Source organism: Elephantulus edwardii, unplaced genomic scaffold (assembly GCF_000299155.1).
Source record: "Elephantulus edwardii isolate Elephantulus edwardi_28Jun2011 unplaced genomic scaffold, EleEdw1.0 scaffold00177, whole genome shotgun sequence".
NCBI classification, from domain to species: domain Eukaryota; kingdom Metazoa; phylum Chordata; class Mammalia; order Macroscelidea; family Macroscelididae; genus Elephantulus; species Elephantulus edwardii.
The window spans coordinates 2,995,866-3,023,269 of NW_006399927.1; the positions used below are offsets into that span (position 1 = coordinate 2,995,866).

Sequence of the window (27,404 nt, forward strand, 5' to 3'; positions counted from 1 at the left end):
CTCAATCTCTTTTAATTCTGCTATCCTTACTGGGGTGAGGTGATACCTCATAGTTGTTTTGATTTGCATCTCTCTTAGAGTTAGGGATTTTGAACATTTCTTCATGTATTTATTGCCATCTGAATATCTTCTTTGGTGAACTGTCTGTTCATATCCTGTGCCCATTTTGGATTGCTTACTTTTATCTTGTTGTGATGCTTGAGTATTTTATAAATTCTAGATCTAAGTCCCTTATCTTACATGTCCTTACCAAATACTTTTTCCCAGTCTGCCTTCCCTTTTTACCCTGTTGGAGAAGTTTTTGGATGTGCATCAGAATTTGATTGTTAGAAGGTCCCATTCATCTATTCAACCTCTCCTGGTTGTAGATTTTTCAGGATGCTTGGAAGACTGTTTATATTGTGGATTAGGGCTTCTAGAGTTGCTCAAGTTTTTCTTTAATGAAGTTTCTAGTTCTTGGTTTTAGTCCTAGGTTCATGATTCACCTTGAGATGTTTTCTTGTGTATGGAGTGAGGTATGAATCTTGCTTCAGTTTTTTTGCAGGTAGTTTTCCAATTTTTCCAACACTATTTGTTAAAAAGGCTGTTGTTTCCCCACTTAACTGATTTCATCTTCTTGTCAGAAATCAATTGACCAAAGGTAGAGGGTCTGATTCAATCGATCTATATGTCTGTCATTGTACCAGTATCATTCTGTCTTGACCACTATGGCAGTATAGTACGATTTGAAATCAGGGAGTGAGATGCCTCCTACCTTGTTTCTCTTTTTAAGGAGTGCTTTGCTTATTGGGGGCCTCTTTCCATTTAAAATGAAATTGTTGTTGTTAAATACCATTGAGTCGCAGGTGACTAATAGCAACTCTATGAATGAAAGTCTTCAACACTTGTGTGTCTTTCATCCTCTCTCCATGGTCATAGGGTTTCTGGAGGCAAGCTATTGTGGAAGTGGATGTCACTCCTGCTTCCAAGCTTGTTTTAATCGGGGAGCTCCATCCACCCAACACTGTCCATCACAGGTAACCAACCATTAACACATTTGACACATCAGTGTCACAGTTTTCAGCCTCACAGCATGAAATTAGAGACTGTATTTTCCATCTTTGAAGAATGGGATTGGTATCTGTATTTGGATTGCATTGTTGGCTCTTGGGTTTGCATATATACTTTTTACTATGTTGAAGAAATTCCCCTCTAATCCCATTTTGTTCCATGTTTTAATCAGGAAAGGGTGTAGAATTTTGTCAAAGGCCTTTTCTGCATCAATTTATAGGATCGTGTGGTTCTTGTTCTTTGCTTTGTTAATGTGATGAATTACATTGATTGTTTTTCTTATGTTGAACTATCCTTGCATATCTGTTCTGAATCCCACTTGGTCATGGTGAATTATTTCTTTGATGTATCATTGGAGTCTGTTGGCCAGTGTTTTATTGAGAATTTTTGCATCTAGCTTTGTAAGAGATATTGGTCTATAGTTTTCTATTTTGGTGGTATCCTTTTCCGGCTTTGGTATCAAGGATATGTTCACTTCATAGAATGAGTCTGTGAGAATTCCATCTTTTTATTATTTTCTGAAATAGTTCATGTAGAATTAGTGACTGCTGTTCTCTAAATGTTTGATAAAATTCACTTGTAAAAAACATCTGGTCCAGGGCCTTTTTTGGCTGGAAGATTTTTTATTACCTTTTCAATTTCTTCTTCTGTAATGTGTCTGTTCAGGTGTTCAATTTCAATTTGTGTCAGTTTAGATAGGTTGTGCATGTCTTAAGTATTTGTTTCCTCTAGGTTTTCATAATTGTTTGAGTATGGTTTTTCATAACACTCTAATGTTCGCCTTTTTATTTTAGTTGGTTCTGTTGTGATGTTGCCCATTTCATCCTTTATTTGGATTATATTTGTCTTTTCCTTTGTTAGTTTTGCTAGTGGTTTGTTGATTTTATTGACCTTTTCGAAGAACCAACTCCAAGTTTTGTTGATGGTTTCAATTGTTTTTCTGTTTCATTTATTTCTGCTCTAAGTTTTATAATTTCAGTTTTTTAGAGAGTGCCGGGTTTTCTTGCTGTTTTAATTTGCTGGAGATGTTGGGTTGTAGAGTCAATGGTCATTTTTTCCTGCTTTTATTGTGTTTATTTATTGCTTTAAATTGACCTCTGAATACTGCTTTTGCTGTTTCCTGGAGGTTTTGGTAAGTGGTTTTTCATTGTCATTTGTTTCAAGAAACATTTTAATTTCATTTTTTATTTGTTCTAGTACCCATTCATGTTCAAGCAAGATACTGTTCAGCTTCCAAATGTTTGTTTTTTCCTTTATCCTCCTGTTATTAATTTCTTATTTTGTAGTATTGTGGTCTAGGAAGATGCTTAATATTATCTATTTTTTTATTTATTGATGCTTACCTTGTGGCCTAAAATATGATTTATTCTGAAGAATGTTCCATGCATATTGGAGAAGAAGTTGTACTGTGCTTTTTTTTGGGTGCATTAGCCTATAAAATGTCTATGAGATCAAGTTGGTTTATTGTGTGGTTTAATTCTTCAGCATCTTTCTTGAGTTTCTTTCTGGTAGTTCTATCTTTTCTTGTGAATGGTATATGAAGTCTCCAGCTGGTATAGTAGTATTGTCTGTTTCCTTTTTCAGGTTTGTTAATGTTTGTTTTATATATTTTGCAGGTTTTCATTCAGTGCATAGATATTTATTATTGTTATAGCCTCTTCTTCTGTTGACCCTTTTTGCATTATGTAGTGACTTTCTTTGTCCTTTGTGATGGTTTTTACATTGCAATTTATTTTATGAGAGATTAATATGGCTACTCCTGCTTTTTTCTGGTTACCATTTGCTTGGTATATTCCCCCCCCCCATCCTTTTATTTTTAGTCAGTCTTTATCTGCATTTTTCAAGTGTGTCTCTTCTAGACAGCATATTGATAGATTTTGCGGTTTTATCCAGTCTGATGCTCTTTTTATTTTCAGTGTTGCATTCAAATGATTCACATTCAGTGTGATTATTGAGAGGCAAGATTTTATTGCTGTAATTTTGTTGAGTTATTTTTGGTGTTGTTGCTAGTTACTTTGATCCATCCTGCTTTTGTGGCACCTCTGTAAAAAGGACATCTCTTAATGTTTCCTCCAACATTGGTCTTCTTTTTACAACCTCCTTTAGTATCTATTTTTCTAGGAATATCATGATCCCTCCTTCATATTTGATGTACAGTTTTGCTGGGTTATAGTATTCTTAGTTGACACTTTGGTTCTTTCAGTGTTTGATCTATGTCATTCCACTGTCTTGTTGCTCCCATGTTTTCTGCTGAAAAATCAGCATTTAATCTTAACTGTTCTTTCTTAAAGATTACTCTTTGTTTCTCCCTCATTGCTTTCAGAATTCTCTCCTTATCTTTGGTTCTTACAAATTTGACTATGTGATGCCTTGTTTTTCTTTTAGGGTCTATTCTGTATTGTGTTTGCTCAGCTTCTTAAATATACATTCTCTCTTCATTATGCCTGGGAAGTTTTCCTCTAGTAATTCTTCCACAACTTTTTTAGATGCCTTTACTTGCTTCTTCCTGTTCTGTGATTCTCATGGTATGCATACTATTTCTCCTGAAGGTGTCCCACATTATTCTTAGGTTTTCTTCTTTTTTCTTCCTTTTTTATTCTGCTTTTTTCTCTAGCAGATCGGTGGTGACAATTCTATCTTCTTAATATTCTTTTTTTGGTTTTGTTTTCATTTTGTTGCTTTATTCAGTTTGCTCCAAGGGCAAAAATCAATAATGGTGGGGATCACAAACATTATTTTGATTGGCTCTCAAGCCCTCATCAGTAAAACCTAAATAACAAAAAATGTTACACAAGTTGCAAAGAAAGTGTTCGTGGAGGTGGCTGACATGATGGCATGTAGAACAGTATCACTGTAACAGGTGTCAATATTTGGAACAGTATCTGTAACCTACACACTTCTAGTGATATGGTCGACCCTGGCTGTAAAGGTCTCACATACACATCATCACTGCTTTCTCTGACAGGAAGCAGCATGGACCACAACTTGCACTAGTCCTTACTCTTGCTGTACTCAAGTGGTTCCTATTCCTACAGCACTGGTGTATGCTGTCAGGATGTGCACTATCTGCTTGGTTTTCAGGGCCATCCACGCTTTATGGAGCCAGTCCTGTGTTACTCTTCTGGATTTCCCTATCAGCTGATTGATAAACCTGGCTGCCATCTCCAGGTCTCCATGCTCAGTGCAATAGGAAAGGAAGTGTAAGGTAATAACTTAAATGTCCTGAAATTCTCAGGACTCAGCTCAAGCAGTGGCTTCACTTGCTTAGGTGGGAACAACAGCAGGGACTGCAGGTACGAGAGGACATACTGGTACAAGGTATTTTTGGTGTCATCAATCATTGCCACCCTACGGGCCAGCTTCTGGAACACATAGAACCAGGTTCTAAGCATCTTATCACTGTGTACCCTGCAGGTTAGGGACTCAGGAAGGATAAGTGCAGTTAAGGCCTGAGCAAATTCCCTTTCAGACCAGTTGACCCTCATGTCCTCAGCTACGGTGCCCAGTGGCACAGGGCGCAGCTCGGCAGACACCGTCTTCGTGCTGTACTTGAGCACCTCCACTGACAGCCAGAGCTTGTGGGCTTTTCTCGCCTTCTCTTCAGAAATAGCATGACTCTGTACAGTCTGCTCGATTCCTCTAGCCTAGCCTAGCCCGAGCTTATATCCAGAGTGAAGTTGTCAACTTGCTCTTAACTCAGTTGATGAAACTCTTACTCTTGTTCATTGAGTTTTCCGGACATATCCCTCTCAGATTTGTACTTCAGCTCCTGTTCCTGCACCTGGAGAACGTCTCATAAATAGTCATTGTGGCAGCGGCCTGCTTGCAGAGCTTAGTCCGCATTTCAATTTCCATTGCATCTCAATGTCCTCCACCATTTTGTCCTGCTCAGCCATGATTTCATTTCTTATTTCTGTGATGTTTCAATACCTTTGCCACTGCACTTAAAGGCTGGCTTCTCTTCCAGCTTGTGTTTCTCCAAGGCTGACCTGATGTGCTGCTTCTCAGCATCTTTCTGTTCAGAGAGCTCTCTATTCAGCTGGTTGATGTGATAATGTGCATGAACAATCAGGGAGTTCAGATCATTGGTGGACAGCCTGTCAGCTAGGTCAGAAATACTCATCCCTTTCCACCCGGGGAGTACTTATCATGTAATACTGTCAAGTTCTCATTTAAAGTCATCCTGGCCTGGGCCACAAGCTCATGATCCTGAGATACCACCTTAGCCTCAGACTGAGCAGCCTGGACCTTCTGTACCACATTATCCATATCAACAGTCATGTTGTGGAGTTTGCCCTCTGCAGCAGTTATGTGAGGTTTGGTCCCAATGACCTCCTTTTTCCTTGTGTTTTCAATTATACTTTTCATCTTCTCTAACTCTTCTTTGACTTTGAGAAGGTTGTCTGCAGCTTCATATCCTGCCTTTCTCTGTTCCTTCAGTGGACCCTCCACTGTGCGCCACGGAGCCAGCGTCTTTTCACCTATAATCTCTGCATTGTTCGTGGCCACCTCCAACACACTGGAATGCTCAGTGACAGTCTTCATGGCAGCATTCTGAGCAGGGATAGCCTGGAGCATGGTGTGAACAGTGACTCAAAGCATCTTCTAAGCTTTTGGCTATAGACTCAGACTTAACTTGTTCTTGCTTTTCCTGTTGTGCAAGGCAGGCTGCTGGTTCTTCAGGTGGTCACTCTCTGACAGAAGATGAGGATGCTTCCTCTGAGTCTGCAGGTGTGGGTTTTCCTTCATCACCAGCAGGGAGATCAGGTTTTACTGCTTCTTCTTGCTGAACGGCAGGGGCTGGAACTGACAGTGTATCACCTGCTTTTTGGAAGCTGGAGTGTCTTCCTTTTGTTTCTGGAGGTATGTGGCCAGCTGTTTGGGTCCTTTCACTACCTCTGACACATTAGGGCTTTTCAGGGGACCAGACTGAATTGGCTTCTTTGGTAATGGCACACTGGAAGGTGCAGAACCCAGGATCATCTCAAAGTAAGAGTAAGATATAGTTTTCTCTACACTTTCCTCAAAATGGGAATCCCATATGATGTAGAGGAGAGTGCCCTCCATGCTGCCACCTATAAACAAAAGGCCAGCTCTAGCAATTTTGCCAGCGGTCAATCCAGAACTGCATGAAGTAGATTATCTGTGGCATGATCTCAATGGACAGAGGACAAACTTCCCACAGAGACAACTCTGGGCGGTAGCGGTCACACCCAATAGTTGACAGGCTCATAGCATCGCCGTGGCCAGGTGGATGGCAACACTGGTGTATGTGGGAGCAGCCGTGGTGGTATAAGTTGGGGTGACAATTCTATCATCTATCTCACTCGTTCTGTGTTCCATCTCTTCAACTCTATTCCAGTAACCCTCCATCATGTTGACTGCATCTGAAACATTGGTCCTCATATTTTGAGTTGTAGTTTATTGTTTTTGCAGAGCCTCTAATGCCTCATTTGTTTTATCTACATTGTTTTGGATTGCTTTTTAAGCTCCTCCTGATTTTTGCTTGTGATGTCCTTTAATTTTTCAAGTTTGACTTTCACACATTGAAAATATGAAATCTTTTTTTTTTTAATTCTGTGTTGGAAAGTTTCCTCAGACTTTCTGACTTTAGGAAATCCATTGATACTTTGTCACTTTTTTGGGCTTTGGTCTTGTGTACAGGCTGAGGTAGCTTGCTTCCTACTTGACATTGCTGTGGTAGACTTTTTCATGTCTGTAGCAATAGTCACCACTCCAGAAGAGGGTGTGGCAGCTACACTGTCTGGGTTTCCCTCAGTTCAATAGAGAAAAGGCCTGTAGAAGCCATCTCCTCTGTCAGACAACTGCTGTACTAGGGTAGCCTATGGTGCTCTGTGCTAAAGGCAGGTGATGGACTGGATGTGAGGAAATGCAAGTCAGAGAACAGAGACCTGATTGGAAAACGAGGAAGCCTTGATTTTTGCTTCAAGAAGGAGTTCCAGTTGTCTCACTCCCTTCTGATAGGGCTTAATGATCCCATGATCCAGCCAAATAACACTGACACTTCACCCCACCTCCCCAAAGTACCTCACTCAAGTTCCAGCGTCGCTCCCATTGTGTGTCAGGAGTGGTGTTCTGGCTGCGGAACGGTGGCATCAGGACTAGAGTTCTGGGTGTGTGCTGGCGATGATGGGACTGGAGTTCTGGGCTCACACTCACTCACATTCTAGCTTTCCTGCTTGCCCTGATACATTGTTCCCTGGTGCGTTGCTCCCCAGGTGGCATCAGCAAGCCACTTCTCAGCACTTGCCTGGAATCAGGAAGCAGCACCCTGACACATGCCTGGTGTCAACAAGCAGCTCCCCGACACGAACCTGGCATCAGGAAGCAGCACCCCAGCAATGTGACTGGCTTCTTGTTCAGATGGTTTTTGATTCACACAAGTATTTCATCTTTAGAAGGTTCCATTCTGGCAATAGAATGATTGAATTTTGCATAATCAATGACTTATTCATTGCAAATATGTTTTATAAGAAACATAAACGTAGGTTATACACATGGATTTCACCTGATGGTATGCATAGGAATCAGATCGATTACATCTGTGGAAAGAACCACTGGAGAAGCTCAATATCAGCTGTGAAAACTAGGCCAGGAACTGATTGTGGAACAGACCACCAACTACTCATGTGCAAGTTCAAGCTGAAGCTGAGGAAAATTAAACCGAATCCACGGGAACCAAAATATGACTTTGAGTTCATCCCACCCGAATTTCAGAACCATCTCAGGAACAGGTTTGGAGCCTTGAACGCTAATGAGTGAATACCTAATGAGTTGTGGGAGGATATCAAGGGTATCATCCAAGAAGACTGCAAACGGTCATTACAAAGACAGAAGAGAAAAAAAAAAGACCAAAATGGATGTCAGAAGAGACTCTGAAGATTGCACTAGAGCGTAGAGAAGCCAAAGCACAAGGAAGAATTCAAGATGCAAAAAGCTGAACAGAAGATTCCGAAAGGCAGCACGGGATGACAAAGCAAAATATTCCAATGCAATGTGTAAGGAGCTGGAGTTGGGCTATTGTAACTGATGTTAGATGGATCTTACCTGAAAGCAGGGAATACCAGAGGAATGTATATCTGTGTTTCATTGACTATGCAAAGGTGTTTGACTGTGTGGATCATAAGAAACTGTGGCTGACTCAGAAGAATGGGGATCCCAGAACACTTGATCTTGCTAATGTGAAACCTATACTTGGACCAAGAGGCAGTCGTCAGAACAGAGCAAGGAAACACTGCATGGTTCAAAATTGGAAAAGGTGTACACCAGGGATGTGTTCTATCTCCATACCTTTTCAACCTGTATGCAGAACAGATTATCTGAGAGGCGGGGCTCTATGAGGAGAAGTGTGGCATCAGCATTGGTGGGAGATCTATTAACAGTCTGCCTTATGCAGATGACAGAACCCTGCTTGCTGAAACGGAGGAGGACCTGAAATGCTTACTGCAGAGGGTCAAGAACTGCAGCCTTCAGTATGGATTGAGGCGCAATGTCAAGAAGACAAAGATTCTCACCACTGGACCAATTAGTAACATCAGCATGGATGGTGAAGAGATTGAGATTGTTAATAACTTTAGTCGGCTTGGCTCCACGGTCAACACTCTTGGCACCAGCAGCGAGGAAATAAAAAAAAAAAACGTATTGCGATGGGAAAGTCTGCTGTTCGAGACCTCTCCAGGGTACTGAAGAGCAATAGTGTCACTCTGGAGACTAAGGTGCCTCTGATACAGGCTTTGGTCTCTGCAATCACTTGTTACGCATCATAGAGTTGGACAGTGACTAGGATGGATAGAAGGAGAATTGATGCCTTTGAGCTGTGGTGCTGGAGAAGAGTATTGAATGTACCATGGACTGCCAAGAAAACAGAGTCATCCTGGAGAGGGTTAAACCAGGCTGCTCCTTGGAGGCAAGGACTCTGGGGCTTTGTCTGACATACTTTGGATATGTTGTAAGGAGGGACAGGTCCTTGCAGAGGGATATCATGCTTGGGAGGGTGGAGGGACGGCGTAAGAGGGGAAGACCCTCTATCAGGTGGATCGATTCAGTGACTTTGGTAATTGGGATGGGTGTGTCAGAGGCAGTGTTATTGGCACAGGATAGAGCAGAGTTTAGAGCTGTTGTACTTAGGGTCAATATGAGTCGCAAGCGACTCGACGGCTCACAACAACAACAACAACAGATTGTACCTTTCTGGTTGTGTTTGGCAGACTATTTATACTATAGACTAAACCTTCTAAGCTTGGTCACAGTTTGTGTCTGATGAACGTTACGGTTTTGGGCTTTACTTCCAGGTCTCTGAACTACCTTGAGTTGATTTTTGTGTATGGTGTGAGATGTGGATCCTGTTTGAATTTTCTGCAGGTAGCAATCCAGTTTTGCCATCATCATTTGTTGAAGAGGTTGTCATTTCCTCATTTGATAGGTTTTATTTCCTTGTTGAATATGAGTTGACCATAGATAGCTGGGTCCGTTTCTGGGTTCTTAATTCTGCTCCATTGGTCTGTGTGCCTGTCATTGTACTAGTACCATGCTTGTTTTGGTTATTATCGCTGTGTAGTAGGTTTTGAGGTCAGGGAGTACTGTGCTTCCTCCTACTTCATGTTTGCTCTTCAGAATTGTTTTGCTTATTCAGAGTTTCCTTCCTCTCCAAATAAACTTGCCAATTTCTCTTTCAATCTTCTTGAAAATATTGCATTGGTATCTGTATTGAGATTTCATTAAATATGTAGATTGCTTTTGGTAGGATTGTTATTTTCACAATATTGAGTCTTCCTATCCATGAACAGGGCACATTTTCCCATTCATCGATTTAATTTAATCAGGTTCTGTTGTGATGTCCCCCTCTATAATTTCTTAATAGAATTATCTATATCTTCTCTTCCCCCCTTTTATTAATTTTCCAGTGTTTTTTTCAATTTTATTGATCCTTTTGAAAAGCCATTTCCTAATATTGTTGATGGTTTCAGTTCTCTTAAGTTCTGTTTTCTAGCTTGTTTTCAGCTCTTATCCTTATAATTTCTTTTCTTCTAGAGACTGTAGGATTAGATTGTTCTTTTTCTATTTGATGAAGGTGATGAGTTAGAGAATTGATTTTTTTTCTTTTTGACATGTGAACCTGTTGGTATGAACTGAGGACTGCCTTAGCTGCATCTCAGTTTTTGGTATGTTGTGTTTTCATTTGTTTCAAGGAACTTTAAGTTTCATTCTTTATTTGTTTTATAACCCAATCATATTCTAGCAGAGGGTTATTTAGTTTCCACATGGGTGGTCAAGTTTTATGGCATTGTAGTCTGAGAATATATTTTGAATTATTTCAACATTTTTAAAATTTGTTGAGGCTTACTTTGTGTGCTATTATGTGATAAGTCCTGGAGCATATACCACGTGCACATAAGAAGAAAGTGAATTGAGTTTTAGTTGGGTACAGCACCCTGAGTACATCCACAAGGTCGAGTTGGCTGCTGTGTAGTTTAGATAGTTTGCATCTTTGTTGAGTTTCTTTTGGGTTGACCTGTCCTTTGGTGATAGTGATATGTTGAAGTCTCCTATAGCTTTTGCGGTGCTGTCTCTTTTTTCAGTTTTTTTAACTGTTGTTTTATATATTTTAAGAGGAATGCCCTCTATGAGGTGGATTGATTTAGTGACTGGGGTCATCGGGATGGATGTATCGGAGACAGTGCGATTGACACAGGACAGAGCAGAGTTTAGGGCTATTGTACATAGGGTCACTATGAGTCGCAAGCAACTTGATGGCACATAACAACGACAACAACATCACTTGGTGCATTAATGTTGGTCAGAGTTATTTCTTCTTCATCCATTTGGCCTTTAATCAGTATGGAATGACCTTCCTTTTCTTTAATGGCGGTTTTCAATCTGAAGTCTGTTTTATCAGAGATTAGTGTTACCAGTCCTGCTTTTTAGTGGTTTCCATTTGCTTGGTATATTTCGCCCCCCAGCCTTTGATTTTCAGTCTGTCTCTTCTTTTTTTAGATGTATCTCTTGTAGGCAACATATTGATGAACTTTATTGGTTGTTTAAATGAACTTTGTTTTTTATATGTTCTGCTACTCTTTTTCTTTTAATTGGTGTATTTAGTCCATTCACATTAAGTGTGTCAATTGTCAGGCCAGGTTTAATTGTTGACATTTTGCTGTGTTTATTTTTCTGTTGTTTCTGATTATTATGTCCCATTCACTTTCCTTTACTGTCTCTGTGTGGAAAACTTAAAAATTTTTGTAATTTGATCTTTGGGTATAGGATCCTTGGCTAGCAGTTGTTTTCTTTCAACTTTCTATATGTAATATCCCATTGTCCTCTAGCTATTATGGTCTCTGCTGAGAAATCACAACTTAATCTAATTGTTTCCCTTTTGTAGGTGACCTTTTTCCTTTTTTGTTCCACTGCTCTTAGTATTGTATTCTTCTCTCTTTTTAAAACTTTTAAAAAAATTTTGTACTGGTTTACTTACAAACTTCATAAAGTTTGTATACATTGTTTTTCACACCAGATCTTTCCCCTTTCCTTTACTCACTCCTCCCTCCACCCATCAAATTGTGTGATCCTACGATTAAGCACCTTCCTCCTTTCCTTAGATCCTTATATTCTTCCTACAATAATGCTCTTATAAAAAAAATAATGCTTTTATACAGTACTTATTTTTATGAGATTGAGTTCATTTAGCATAATGCTCCCCAGTCCCTCCCATGTTAGGTAGTAATTTTCAAAATCATTGCTTCTGTGTACTGCATAGTATTCCATTGTGTGAATATACCATAAATTCTCAATCTTTTAGTTTGAAGAATTTGCCGATGGTAAGTCTTGATGTTTTTCTTTTTGAGTGTAGTCTATTTGGTTTTTGCTGTGCTTCTTCAATGTGGATTTCCTCATTCTTCAAAATACCTGGGAAGTTTTCTTCTAGTACTTCTTATACAATTTTTTCAGTGACGTCCCTGTCACTCCTGTTTTCTGGAATTCCAATCATGCGTATGTTGTTACTTTTGATGTCATTCCAATCATGTGTATGTTGTTACTTTTGATGCCATGCATATGATTCTAATTTTTTTTCATTTTCTTTACATCTCATCTCTGATCTTTATTCTAGTATGTTATCAGTGAGGCTCTTGCCTTCCACCTCACTGACTCTCCCTGTTCCATCTTGTCAGTTCTGCTTTTCCCCCCAACAGCATGTTGGACACTTCTGCCATTTTTGTCTTAATATTCTGGATTGCATTTTCATGCTTTTCTGTAATTTGCAGTAATATGTTGGCTGTACCCTCTCTGTCTTGTGATTTTTTTTAAAGTTCTTGTGTCTTCCATCTTTAGCATTCCCCCCCCACATCTGTTCAAGTTGTTTCTCATCAATATATTTCTTCTGTCTTGCTGTTTCTGCAGTATTTACTCTCTTAATGACTTCCATTGTTTCTTCCATCATTTGCATCTTCTTCTCTAGTTATTCAGATAACTCCATGTCCACATATTTCTTCTGTTTCTCCCTATCTGGAGTAATCATAGAGTCTGCTTTTTTAAAAGAAGGCTTATTTTTATTTTCATGGTGATTGAAGCAGACTGCTGCTTGCTTGACATTATAGAAATATTTTTTTAACAGATATTAGTTTGTTATAACTACATAGTGACACAGAGTAAGGCAATGTTTTGTGAGTGACCTGTATATTTGTGCTTCCCTCTTTTTTGTGCTCTTCCATCTGAAGCAGAATGACTGTTATCCTCCAGAAACTGTAGCACAGCCCGGCCTCTTCTGCTTGAGCTTAAGGAATACTGTGTGATGTGTATCCCAAAGTACCTGTGGTATTGGTGCTCTTGGCACAGGGTAGTGGGGCAGAAACCAGGCGGTCTTCAGGTGGCAGGACAACGGGGTCTCCAGGCTGCAAGTCAGCAGGGTTTCCAGGCAGTGGGGCACGGGGGTCTCCACATGGTGGGGTAGCAGTCTTGGCCACATTGGGACTATAGCCCCTTGACCTGGTCAGCAGTGGTTCTGTTGCAAGCCAAGGTGTGAATGAACCTGGGCTGGGCTGCTGCCTTTAGCACATGTGGGAAGACTCTCCAGGGCCCAGCAGTGTCACGCAGGCCTTGTCTTGCAGTGGAGTGACAGTTAAGGTCCCACAATGTGCACAACATGAGTGAACCATTACGTGTATTACCTTTTATTTCTTTTTTAAAAAATATGGTTTGCACACAAAATTCATATACATTGTGTACATGTATACATATACATTTATGTATATTGTGTTTCACACATCCCTTCATTCACATTGCATTTCATATTATCATTCATATTGATTGTGTGTTATAAAGTTAATCTCCATTGATTTATGCCTAATATCACCTTGTCTTTTCAGGTCCCCAAAGGGTCTTTCTTAATTCCTTCACCTTCTTCCTCTGATCATTAAACTCTGTCATCCTCGTTTTTTCCCCTCTTCCCCACACTCAATCCTTCTGCCCTCCTTCCCTTCCCCTTTTGGACTTCTATACACATTTTACTAGTTATCCTTCTATTTTTACAATAATAGTCTTATACCATTTATTTATCTTTATGAGACTGAGTTTGTTCAGTCAGTATAATGCTTTCCAGCTTCTTCCATATTATTTTTACAAAATAATTTCTCTTTAGTGCTTCATAGTATTCTATTGTGTGAATGTACCACAGTTCCTCAGTCCATTGGTTTGAAGTGTCTTTGATTTTGTGACTGTTGCTACCTTCAGTGTTGCAGTGGATCCAAGTAAAACAAACCCCTTGATAACTTTAATCTTTTCTCCATATATAATAAGGCTGACTATTGGCCCAGTATTGAGGATTTTTATTTTCTTGATGTTTATATGAAGGCTTTGATCTTCTTGAGTAAGTGCTTTATGTCCTCTTTGCTTTCTGCAAGCAGATTTGTGTCATCTGCATAAAGCAAGTTGTTGATGAATCTGATCTTTTCCTCAGCCCAATGCCACATTCTCCTTTATATAATTAAAACCTCATGAAGTCTATGGAGCTCTGGTGGCCTAGTGAGTAAGGAATTACACTGCCAACCCAAAGGTAGGTGGTGAATCCACCAGCTGCTCCACAGGAGAAAGATAAACAGATTCTTTCAGTGAGATTTACAGTCTCTGAAAACCTACAGGAGGGTCTGCTATGAGTTGTCACCAACTCTATGACATTGACTCTAATAGAGATGTATACGACTAAGTACTATCACTCACTCTGGCCACAGTAGTAATGTACAACAAGGCAGCAAACAACAGGTGCTGGCCAGGATGTGGAGAGCTTGGTGCTCCTACACATTGTTGATCAGTGTGTAAAATGGTACAGCCACTATGGAAAGCAGTTTCATACTTCTTTCGAAAATGGAGAATAGAAATACCAGCAATTTTTCTAAAATGTATATATCCCAAAGAAATGAGGTTTGTAACACAAGTTAACATATGCACACACATGTTTATTGCAACATATGTATAATAGCAAAAAATTGGAAACAACCCAAGTGCCCTCCAGTGGACAAATGGCTAAAGAAACCATGGTACATTCAAGTAGTAAAGGATTGTGAATCTCTGAAATATGATAAAGAATTAATGAAATACTGGACAACATGAATGAATCTAGAGCAAATTACACTGAGTGACATAAATTAGACACAAAAGGATAATTATGGAATATGATGACTAATTGTATAAAGCTAGGGGATGGTGTACACACAGAAGCAATCCTGGAGGTTTAGTAGGGAAAGGAGGGAGAGGGGAGCAAAAAGGAAGAAATAAATTGGCTGAAAGGAAAGGCATCATTCAATACAGGCTTGATTAGACATTGCAACTAATGAATCACCTTACTGAGTGGTAATTAATAATATAAAACAAAAATCCATGAAAGATTTTATGAAAGACCAATGTAATTTGTAAACCATCCCTAAAAAAAAAAGTGCAGAGAGAAACAGAAACATCCAGGAGAGAAAACAGACTCCTTTGTGTTAATGGTTAGTTCTCCAGGAGATGTGAACAGAATGAAAAATGATTCCACTTAATTGCTACTACCTTTCCTTAGCTACATTCACAGACATTATAGCATGGATTCCATGTATTCATCAATAACAAAGTAAAGCCTCATAAAAATATATCTCAAAGAGATAAATCGTTTACTGGAGCCTGATAAAAGAGAGTTGGGTTTTCAGGAGCACCTTTTATTCCAAAGAGAGATGTTTGGAAAAATAAGAGGTTGCACAGGTCAGGATCCTAGCGAGTCCTCTGGGAATAAAAAGTGTTTATGTCCCATTGATTCTGACAACCTACCTACTTTTAAATGAGTCATTGGGGACAAGGTTTAAGTGGAGCAGCTTTGTGATTCCAGTGTCCTGACACATTTTTTTATTACACCATTAAACACAGTAAGGCAACGTCTTGACTTATTATATAGACTGACAGGTACAGAGATGGCATTTTCTGAATTTCACTTTATCTGATTTGGAATACCTATTCACGCTCCTTCATTTGATTCATCGTTATGGAGTGAATTAAACTTGTATGCATGGTGCAATATTTAAAATCCATAACTCAGAGATCACCAATAAAAATTGCAGCTTCATTTTTTTCTCAAAAACTGGATCAACGCCTTACTAATTTCTTTCACAATACATTGTAATCATTACTCTGCATGAAGTTGGGCTAACTTACAGGAGGGGGACTGGTTCAGTATTAAATGTTTTTAATGCTCGCTGTTGAGCTATATGGCTTGTTATTGCATCAGTAGCAGTTGGATTTCTGAATTCTGCTGCCTCACTGAGAACCAGAAAATAGAATTGTGTACCAGAAACCTTTTGCTCTAAATCAAACACTGAAACAAATCACAAGTGAGCAATTAAAGCAGAGGGTATTTGCAGTAGACCACTGGCCACTTGAGTAAGTTATTTATAGCACATTCTCTAAATTGTGTAGTCTGCTTGATGGGATTGAAACATGGTAGTCCTTTTTTTCTGTTTAGTACATGTTGTGGTGGTGTCCATCAACCATCTTATTTTCTTGACTGAAACTTGGACATTTCTTCACAAGATCCTTCTTACTGTGGCTTGGTTGGCTTCAGTTTCTCTGAAATCAGGGATCAGCTCTGTATTTGCTTGCAAAGATGAGATGCTTTGCACAGTCAAGGAAAATACAAGCAGAAATAGAGGGAAAATATAATTCTACCTTTAAGGAACATTATCACCCTTTGATCTTGAGGATGCAGAAGCATAGCTGTTAAACAAAAAAAAGATGAGAATTAGGCAGCTTTTTACCTGTGTTGATGGCCATCAATTTAATGGAATTGGAAAGTATCAAACTCATTTAATTTCAGTGCTTGAGATCCTGCTTGAATTTAAGATGAAAGGTCTACATTTTGTTACAAATGGAAGCAAAGCTGTTTCTATCTTCACAACACATTTTGTTTTTAATAAGTGACATTCTTTTAATCTAGTTAATTTGAAAACATCTTAGATGAAAATTACTGCTGCACGAAGAACAATAATTTTAAAATGATGTGAGTAGCTTTTGAACCATTTAGGAACTTGTAAGATTTTCATCTACCAAAATCAGAGCAAGAGACAGCATAAATCCATTTGCTTCAAAACTTTGAAAGCTTTTGGGGGGATTATATGTAGGCTAGGAGTGCATCTTATTTTGAATGTGAAATAGAGAATTTTATCCTAGTGTTAGAAAAAGTCCTTCACTCTATTGTCTACTGCAGAGGCCTGTAAATTTTGCTTTCTATTAGAAAAGTTTTAAAAATATCATTTTAAAATTAATATTCATATCTCAGACCATGAAATCAGAATATATATAGCCAAGCATGAAATTTTAACCCTGTCTCTTTGAAAAACTGACCTTAACTCTGAAGGAGAGGGTGGAAGAGTTCATGCGTGTAAACCTAGCCGATGTTCTCAACCAAAAAATGTTTCCCTCTGCCAGATAGTTCTGGCCATAATGTGGGGAAGTGGTTGACTGCTAATTGAAAAGTTGGTAGTTTGCATCCACCACCTCCTCATAAGGATGAGGATATAGTAGTAAATGTAGTAATCTATGTCGACAGTTTGAAAACCCCATGGGGCAGTTCCACTCTGTCTCGGAGGGTTTCAGTGAGTTGGAATCAACTTCACAGGAATAGTTTTGTTTTGTTTTGGTTCTGAAAACAGTTCTACTCTCTGACATGTGGGGTCACCATGGATTTGAATGTGCTCAGTGCCAACTAACAACAAAAATAACAATAAAGATGTTGAGTTAAAATTTTCTGTACATTAATCTCTTTTTCTTGGTAAGTTCTATTTACTAATGTGATATTAGTCTATGCTTTCATTTTATTAATCCATGAAATGAACTTGAGAATATGGATGTTGTTGGCATGTTTTAAAAAGAATTGGACTTTTTTTGTAATTTGAGGGAAAAAAGTTTGGTGGCATAGTCTGTATGGGCTGGTTCACTGCCTATCTAAAGGCCACACTTGTCTATCAGTTTAAATCCACCAGCAGCTCCATGGGAGAAAGATCATAGGCTCTCTCTTCCCGTGTGATTGACAGCCTCTAAAAACCCACTGGTAGGTCCACTCTGAGTGGACTCTGACCCCATGGCAATAAATTAGTGAAATCCATTCTTGGGCCATTATTGTTGTTAATGTTGTTTACCATCAAGTCAGACCAATATCTGACCTTCCCATGAATTTTCAGAGGAAGTAAAATGCATGGGAGGAGATTGCCCATCTTTCACCTGTGGAACAGCTGGTGGGTTTGAACCTCATACCTTGGTTTTGACAGCACAATTCCTTAACACAATATCTTGAGTTTTCTACAAATTGTAAGAGATTTGTTTAAATTCTAATGCTGTCTTGGTGTAGCCTCAAAATGTAGACCATCTAGTGTTCAGTGCCTGCCAGGATTGTGTCCGAAGTTCTGACTTTAAGTTTCTCACAAAAGATAAACCTTTCTAGTGTCCATAAGTGTGAAGTACAACCTTGAGTGTATTTTTTCTGCATTTAGAGACCATCTGAAGAATGGCTTTGATGCACTAATGACCAATGACTAGATTAATTTTGGGATGACATCCAGAATTCAATCTGTGAAGAAAGCAAAAGATAATTAAAAACAGAGAATTTGAGGTGAATGGAAGAAATTGTAAAAGAAAGAGCTGAACCTCTTTCAATGGTTGCCTTGAGAATACCAAAAAAGTTTGTAATGAAATGTGTAAAGGCTTGAAATTAGAAAACAAAAAGGGAAGAAAATGGTTGGCATTTCCAAAATGAAAGAATTCACATCTCAAGGTGCATTTTGTGAAATATTGAATGATATAGCAAACATCAAAAGAAAACAGAAGGAAACAGTTACTGGGGGGAAAAATGTTGTTTGACTTAAACTATTCCAGGAAGTAGAAATAAACCAAAAACCAGTGGTACTAAAAGAAGAAGTCAAGACTTCACTGTTGCCTTTGACAAAAAGCAAGTCTCCAAGAATTGATGAAATACCATTTGAAGTGCTAGAAGTATTGCAATGCTAGGAGTGCTCACATTTCTAGGACAAGAAATTTTAAAGTCAGCTTTCTGGCCAAAGAGCTGGAAGAAATCCAGTGTTGTGCCCAATCCAGAGAAAAGTGATCCAACAGAATGTTGAGATTATATAGCAGTATAATTAATATTGTTGTTGGTGTGTGCTTTCAAGTCTTTTTTGATTCATAGCAACTCTATATACAACAGCTCTGAACCCTACTCTACCCTGAGCCAATTACATCATCTCTGAAACACCTACCCCCGTTAAATCACTGAGTCAGTCTATCCCATTCAGGGTCTTCCTCTTCTGTGCAATCCCTCTACTTTCTAAAAATGATGTCCCTCTCCAAGGATTAGTTCTTCCTGACAACATGCCCAAAGTATGTGAGATGTAGCATCAAAATTCTTTCCTCCAAGGAACAGTTTGGTTTCACCTCTCCAGGACAGACCTGTTTGTTCTCTTATCAGTATGTTCAATACTCTTCTCCAGCACCACAACACAAAGGCATCAATTCTTCTTCTATAATCCTTGTTCATTGTCCGGTTGTCTGATGCGTAACAAGTAATTGTGAAGAACATGGCTTAGATCAGGTGCACCCTAGTCTGGAGAGGTCCCTGACAGCAGGTTTCATGGGTTCAATTTGTCTTTTGATTTCCTGGCTGCTTGTACCAATTATGTTGATTGTGAATCCAAGTAAACTGAAGCTGTTAACAATCTCAGTCTCTTCTCCATCTATCATGGTGCTCCTAATTGGCACAGTGGTGAGAATCTTTGTTTTCTTGATGTTGAGCTTTAATCCATATTGGAGGCTGCAGTCCTTGACCTTCTGTATTAAATGTCTCAGATCTTCCTCAGTTTCAGCAACAAGATTGTGTCATCTGCATAATGCAGGTTGAAAGTAAAGAAGGTGGAGGGAGTTCACAGTCACTGTACCAAAAAAGAATTGGCTGACACAGAAGAATTTCATGAAACAACATATGATCAAGAGGCAGTGGTGATGAGGGAAGAAGTTCAAGCTTCTCTGAAGGAATTGACAAAAAACCAAGGCCCCAGGAATTGACAACATACCAGTTGACATATTTCAACAAACAAATATTGCCTTGGACACACTTACCAGGTTGTGCCAAGAAATCTGGAAGGCAACTACCTGGCCAACTATGGAAGAGGTCCATATTTATTCCCATTCCAAAAAAAGATGATCTGACATGTTGTTGTTGTTAAGTGCCATCAAGTTGTAGGTGACTCATAGCGACCCTATGAATGAAAGACCTGAACACTTGTATTTTGGTCATTTCTCCATGTTCATAGAGTTTCTGGAGGCAAGCTGTTTTGGAAGTGGATGCCACTCCTGGGAATTATTGAACAATATCAGTTAGTTATTGAACAATATCTGTTAGTATCACATGCAAACAAAATCTTGCTGAAGATTTATCCAAAGATGACTGGGACAGCACACCAAAAGAGAACTGCCGTATGTGTGGGCTGGGTTTAGAAGAGGCTATGGCACTAGGGACATTATAGCCAATATTAAACGGATCTTAGCTAAAAACAGAGAGTACTAGAGGAATGTCTGACTATGTTTAATTGACTATGAAAAGACTTTTGACTATGTGGCTCACAAGAAATTGTGGCTAACCTTGAGACGAATGAGGATCCCAGAACACTTAATTGTGCTCATGTGAAACCTATACTTGAACCAGGAAGCAGTCATCAGAACAGAGCAAGGAAACACTGCATGGTTCAAGATCAGGAGAGGTGGCAACAGGGATGCATCCTTTTCCCATACTTTTTCAATCTGTATGTAGAACAGATCATTTAGAAGGCTGTACTTTAATGTGGCATCAGGATTGGATAAAGACTCATTAATATTAAAGGCAAATAAAATTTTGTAATTATCATTCCAAAACAGTTGCAGCAGATCAATAAGAGAAGTGCCAGAAATTTTAGCCAGATTCACTTCAAGAGGACATGGGATGAGAGATATTGTTGCTGATATCAGATGGGTCTTCGCTGAAAGCAGAGGATACCAGAAAGTTAGTTAAGTATTTTTATTGACTACACAAGGGTGATCAACTATTAATCATCACAATTTATGGAGAACATTATGAAGAATGTAAATTCCATAACACTTAATTGTATGTGGCACCTATACATAGACCAAAAGGTTTGTGTATAAGTTAAAGCAGAAGAAGGAGATACTGCATAGTTATAATAAGGAAAGGTGTGTGATACGGTTCTAGTGCTTTATGATACTTATTTATTCTATATGCTGAGCACATAATCCAAGAAGTTGGGTTATATGAAGAAAAACATGACGTGTGGATTGATGGAAGACTCATCAGTCATCTGCACTATACAGGTGATATGCCATGCTTGCAGAAAATGAAGGACACTTGGAATACTACTGATGATGATTGGAGACTATAGATTTTAGTATGGGTTATCTTCAGATAGAAAGAACAAAAATCACACAGCAGAGTTCCCTTTTCACAGTTTACTTTGATATTGTATACCATTGGCATAGAGTCGACTCATAGCAGGTTTTCAGAGGCCATAAATCACATGAAAGGAGACTGCCCATCTTTCTCCCACAGAGCATCTGGTGGATTTGAACTATACATCTTTATTTAAAGTGAAATGTAGAATACTTACAACTATATACATGCATTTACTTTCAACAGACATGAGTATTTTAAGGAATTGAAGAGAAGAAAACATGGTACATATACCCATATTTATAATTTCTGTATTTATTCTTTCATTGATAGCATTCCAGGCTTGCCTTTTTTTGTAATTTCCCTCAGTCTGAAGAAGATCTTTAACATTTGTTTCTTTTAGGGAAGATCTGGTGCTGCTAAATTGTATTCTCATTTTAGAGGTGTAGAGTCATCACAATTTTGTTGATATGTATATATTACATCAATTCCCCCCCTAGTGGGAAACAAAGTTAGCTCATCCAGTGGGGTGGTAAAATATCTTCTCATCTCATGTATTTTTAGGCCAATTGCCAGGAGGGGCCAGGAAAAAGACATGCTAGGAAAGGAAGATGGTCAGAAAAAGAGAGGAAGACCCTCAACAAGACGGACTGACCCAGTGACTTCCACAGTGGGCTCGAGCATATCAGAGACAGTGAGGATAGAGCAGCACATGGCATGGTCCAGATCTGTTCTTCATAAAAACACTTTGAGTTGTAGACTGGACAACATTTAACAACAAAGTTATGTATCAGGAACCATTTTAGGTACGCTTTTAAGCAACAGAGGCAGAAGGCTTTGTGCTTTTGAAGCTAAGACTTGTATATAACTAACGTGTGTGCATGTGTGTATGTGTGGTGTGGAAGTGGGGTGGGGAGAAGAAGCCACCAGATAAAACAGTGTAGCAGGTGTAATAATCTCTGTGAAGGGAAATAAAGGTTGATATGGAGATATATATTCCAGTGGAGTGGTCAAGGACAACTTCTCTGAGAAAAGACTGTTTGAACAAAGGATTAAAGAAAATAAGATGCCAACCCTGATAATATGGAGTACAATCATCCTGAGGCAGAAGGTGCCTGACATATTGTGAAGAATAGCAAAGTAGCCCATCTGGAGAGGACTGTGAAGAAGGGTGATAGGAATTTTCCAGATAGGTAAGGAAGAAACCTTCAAACTGATGTTGTGAAAAGGAAGTGGAGCAGCTCTGATGGCCTAATAATAAGAAGCTGTGCTACAATCCCAACGACACACAATTTGAAGCCACTACCTTCTCTGTGGGAGAAGGATGGGCAATCTCCTCTTGTGCAGACCCCAATAACAACAACAACAAAATTGTAATAACTATGATTGTTAAAATAAAATAAGGGAAAGATCCTTTTATCCTCAGTTGTGTGGCCACCCCAAGTGCAAAACAGGACAAGAGAGTTTGGGACAGAGAGCTATAAACAGGGGAAAGACTTTCTCAGCTTTCTGTGAGGACAGCTGGCTTGAAACCTTTCTGTGCACAAACTGTGTAAGTTGGTGCCTCTGATCGTGGGACACTACAGAGACAAAGGAAGACTTTGGGCTTTAGGAGAGAAGGCACCATCAGGTGAGACACTCTTCCCTAAAGTGGACACTTTCAGGTGCTTGTGGGGAGAAAGGTGCCTGAAATTACTCTGGAGAAAGGTCCCTCCACTTAGGGATTCTTGCCTCTATGGCTGTGGGCCATTCCAGGTGCCAAACAGGACAAGAGAGTTTGAGACAATTATAAGCAGGGGAAAGACTTTCTCATGTGGCACATTGAGTTGCAAGAAAAGAGAACTGATTTGAAACACCCCTGGACAGAAACTGCTTGAATGGAGCACCTGGTCTCACTCAACCACTCAGTAGAGGAAGGAGGACAATAAGAGTTTGGGAAGAGGGGACTACACTAAGGTGAGATTTCTGCAAGACTAAAGTGCAGACCAGAGAGGACCTGAAGGACTTTAGGAAAGGCACATTGTCCCAGAAAGGGCTTTCAGTAGAGTGAGTAGCTCGTCCTATAGATTAAGCATTTTAAGCTGGCAACTAATCAGTAATATCTTAAAGATAGGAACTACTCACAACTTACATAAACACAGTAGAAATGTCCTAACACTTATCAAGAAAAACTTTATATAATGCCAAAAAAAGCAGCAGATAGATTTAAACACTGTGAAAAAACTGACCGAGCCTTCTCAAAAAAAAAAGCAGAGAGAGACAAGAAGGTAGAAGACATATGCTGATTTGGAGACATTCAAACAGCTGTGAAAGAAAGTACAAATGATGGAAGAAACAATGGAGGACACAAGTAAATGGAATACCTAGAGGTAGAGAACCAGAAGAAATATATTAATGTGAAGTTATTTGAACAGGCAGAGAAAAAGGTGCAAGTAATGAAAGAAACAATGGAAGCCACTAAGTAAGCAAATATAGGGAACCAGAAGAAATAAATCAGTAAGGAGGAACTTCACAACTATGTAAGAAAACATAAAAGATGAAAGAAATAATTGAAACTATAGATAAAGAGATACAAGGAACTTAAAAAAAATCATTACAAGTTAGAGAGAGTACTGTCAGCATAGTACTAGAAAGAACAGAAATGCCTGAAAATGCAATCCAGAATATAAAGACTGAAATAGTAGAAGTGTCCAACACACTGGAGGGACAAAAAAGTAGAACAGAATAGATAGAACAGTCAGTGAACTAGAAGACCCTCAAGAGAAACAAACCAGAAGAAAAATCAGAGATGAGACATAAAGAAAATGAAGACAATATAAAAATCATGTGTGATAACATAAAAAGAAAAAACCTTTTGTATGATTACAATTCCAGAATGCAAGAGGTGCAGGGAAATCACTGAGAAATCATGGAAGAGGTACTTACTAGACAATTTCCCAGGTATTATAAGAATGAGAATTCAGTGAGCACCAAATAGAGACAAGACCCCAAAAGAAAACATCAAAACATATTGTAGTCAAATTTTCCAAAGTAAAAGATAGACTCCTAAAAGTAGCATGAGAAAAACAAAGGGTCACTTACAAAGGAAAAGCAATTAGAAAAGAAACTACTAATTCTCAGGAGAAACTATGTGAGCAAAAGGACAATGGAATGGCATGTACAGAAAGATGAAAGAAAACAATTGCCAACTGAGGATCCAGTATCAAGCAAAGCTCTCCATCAAATATGAAGGAGAAATTAGATCTTTTGCAGAAGAGAAGGTACTTAAGGAATTTGAGAAAACAATACCAAATCTACAAGAAATTTTAAGGGAAGTCCTTCACACAGTGACACCAAAAGAAAGGGGATGGGTCATAGTACCAGAAACAACAGGAAAAACCAAAAAATAAAACCCAAAAAAACCCTCAGCAAAATAGCAATGATTAAACCTGGCCTGAAAATAATCACATTTAATGTGAGTGGACTAAATGCACCAATTAAGAGAAAAAGAGTAGCAGAATGAATAAAAAACCACAACCTTCTATTATGAATTCTTGTCATGACAATAATACCTAATCATATATCCCTTTTAAGCAGTTCTCTCCCTCATCTGTTTCTATGCAGTATACATTATTTATGACAGGAGTTCAGAATGAAAGCTGCATAGTGGAGTGGACTTGGGAGGCAGGAATTGTATAACAATGAAAGAATTTTACTTTGTTCAAAGAGAAGAGCGAATTGGGGTGGTGCTTAGGGGTGACCAGGAAGAGAAGTGCAACCAACGTGAATGTAATACATGAATGGAATGAATACAAAGTCTCTGTAAACTTTCATGAAAATGAATTAAAAAGCCCACACAAAAACCCCCCAAAGCCCATCAATATCTACAAGAGACACATCTAAGAAACAATGAGAAATAAAGACCAAAAAAATATTTAAAAAATCAAAGACTGGAAAAAATATGCCAAGAAAATGACAAACACACCAAATAGAAATGGCAATACTAACATGAGGAAAATGCACAGATCAGGAAGACATAACATTGGTGAACATCTGTGCACCAAATGATTTTTTTGTTGTTAATGTTGTTATGTATGGTTGAGTCACCTGCGACTCATAGCAACCCTGTGTACAATAGCCTTAAACCCTGCTCTATCCTGTGCCAATCATATTGTCTCTGACACACCTATCCCCATTATCCCGTCACTGAATTAGTCCATCTCATCGAGGTTCTTCCTCTCCTGCATTGTCCCTCCACCCTCTCAAGTATGACGTCCCTCTCCAAGGACTGATCCTACCTTGCAACATGTCCAAAGTATGACAGACAAAGCTTCAGAATCCTTGCCTCAAGAGAGCAGCCTGGGTTCACCCTTTCTAGGATGAACTTGTTTGTTCTTATAGCAGTCCACGGTATATTCAGTAGTCTTCTCCAGCACCACAGCTCAAAGTCATCAATTCTCCTCCTGTCATTCCTAGTCGTTGTCCAGCTTTCCAATGCATAGCAAGTAATAACAAAGACCATGACCGGTATCAGGCACACTTTAGTCTCCAGACTGACATTATTGCTCTTCAGTACCTTGGAGAGGTCTCTGACAGCAGACTTTCCCAATGCAATTCATCTTTTTATTTCCTGGATGCTGGTACCAAGAGTGTTGATTGTAGAGCCAAGCAAACTGAAGTTGTTGACAATCTCAATACCATCACCACCCACTATGAAGCTGCCAGTTGGCCCAGTGTGGAGAATCTTTGTTGTTTTTGTTTTGTTTTGTTTTTACATTGAGCTTCAATCCATATTTAAGCCTGCAGTTCTTGACCTTCTGTAGCAAGCACTTCAGGGCCTCCTCAGTTTCAGCAAGCAAGGTTGTGTCATCTGCATAAAATACATTGTTGATGAGTCTACCTCTAATCCTGACACAACATTTCTCCTTGTTGAGCCTAGCCTCCCTGTTCTGCATATAGATTGAAAAGATAAGGAGATAAGACACACCCTTCCAATTTTGAACCATGCAGTATTTTCTTGCTCTGTTCTGACAACTGCCTCTTGGTCCAAGTATAGGTTTCACATAAGCACAATTAAGTGTGGGATTCCCATTTTTCTCAGTCAGCCACAGTTTGTTGTGATCTACACACTCAAATGCCTTTGCACAGTCAGTGAAACAGATAGAAATTCCTCTGGTACTCTCTGTTTTCAGCCATGATCCATCTGACATTTGCTATAATATCCCCCGTACCACAGCCTCTTCTAACCCCAGCCTGCACTTCAGGCAGTTCTCCGTTGATATGCTGTTCCAGTCGTTTTTGGATAAACTTCAGCAGAATCTTGCTTCCATGTGATATCAGTGATATTTTTTCGATAATTTCCACATTCTGTCAGATCCCCTTTCTTTGGAATGGGAACAAATATAGATCTCTTCCTGTCAGTAGGCCAGTAGTTGTCCTCCAGATTTCTTGGCACAACTTGGGGAGCCCAGCCAGGGCAGCATCTGTTTGTTGAAATATGTCAGTTCCTGGGGCCTTGCTTTTTGCCAATGCATAAAACAAGAGTTAACAAAATTGAAGAAAGAAATAGACAGGACCACAATAGTGGTAAGAGACTTTTAACATACCACTGACACCAAAGGATAAAGCAACTGAAAAGAACCTTAACAAAGTTACAGAAGATCTAAATTATACAATCATTGATCTTGATCTTGTGGATGTATTCCAAGTATTGCACCAAAGTAAAATTCAATTCAATTTTTTCTCAAGTACACATGGTACATTCTTCAGAACTGATTACATATTTGAGTTTAAAGCAAGACTTCGGCGAGTTCAGAAACACTGAAATAATACAAATTGTTTTCTCAGACACAATGCCCTAAAATTTGAAATTAACCACAAGAAAATAAAGCTTATAAAATTACCCATGTGGAAACTAAATAACACCTTGCTAGAACACCACTGAGTATGAACTCAATACGATAGAAAACAGAAAAACCATTGAAACCATCAAGAAAACCAGGAGCAAGTTTATTGAAAGTTTCAATAAAATTGACACACCATTGGCAAACTTTACAATAGGAAAAACGGAGAAGACACACATAATTAAGGAATAATAGGGATGACATCATGCAAGAACCAGAGGTAATTAAACTTTTTTCTTTTTTTAAAAAACAATTTTAATGAGCATTTACAGAGATTTTGGATTTCCATTCATTCATTGCTGCACTTCTCTCTCTGCCCAACCCCCCGCCCCACGCCCCCGTTCGCTCATCTCTTTTGAAAGTAAAAGAAACACTCCTTCCCTGGTACACAATCCCCCCGCACCCCTCCCACCGCCCCAAGTACATTCCACTATGCAACCTTAATTGTGGACTCTTGTGATAACCATAAGACCCTATCATACATCGCTTTTAAATTATTCACTCCCTCATCT

At 39.0% G+C, this 27,404-nt stretch overlaps 1 protein-coding gene and 1 pseudogene across 1 annotated transcript in view; one reads left to right on the plus strand and one right to left on the minus strand.

Moving 5' to 3' along the window:
• FAM19A4 (family with sequence similarity 19 (chemokine (C-C motif)-like), member A4) overlaps nucleotides 1-27,404 on the plus strand; it is a 268,762-nt gene that overhangs the window by 133,070 nt on the left and 108,288 nt on the right. The window lies entirely within an intron of this gene.
• On the minus strand, nucleotides 4,048-6,288 carry LOC102855689 (annotated as a pseudogene).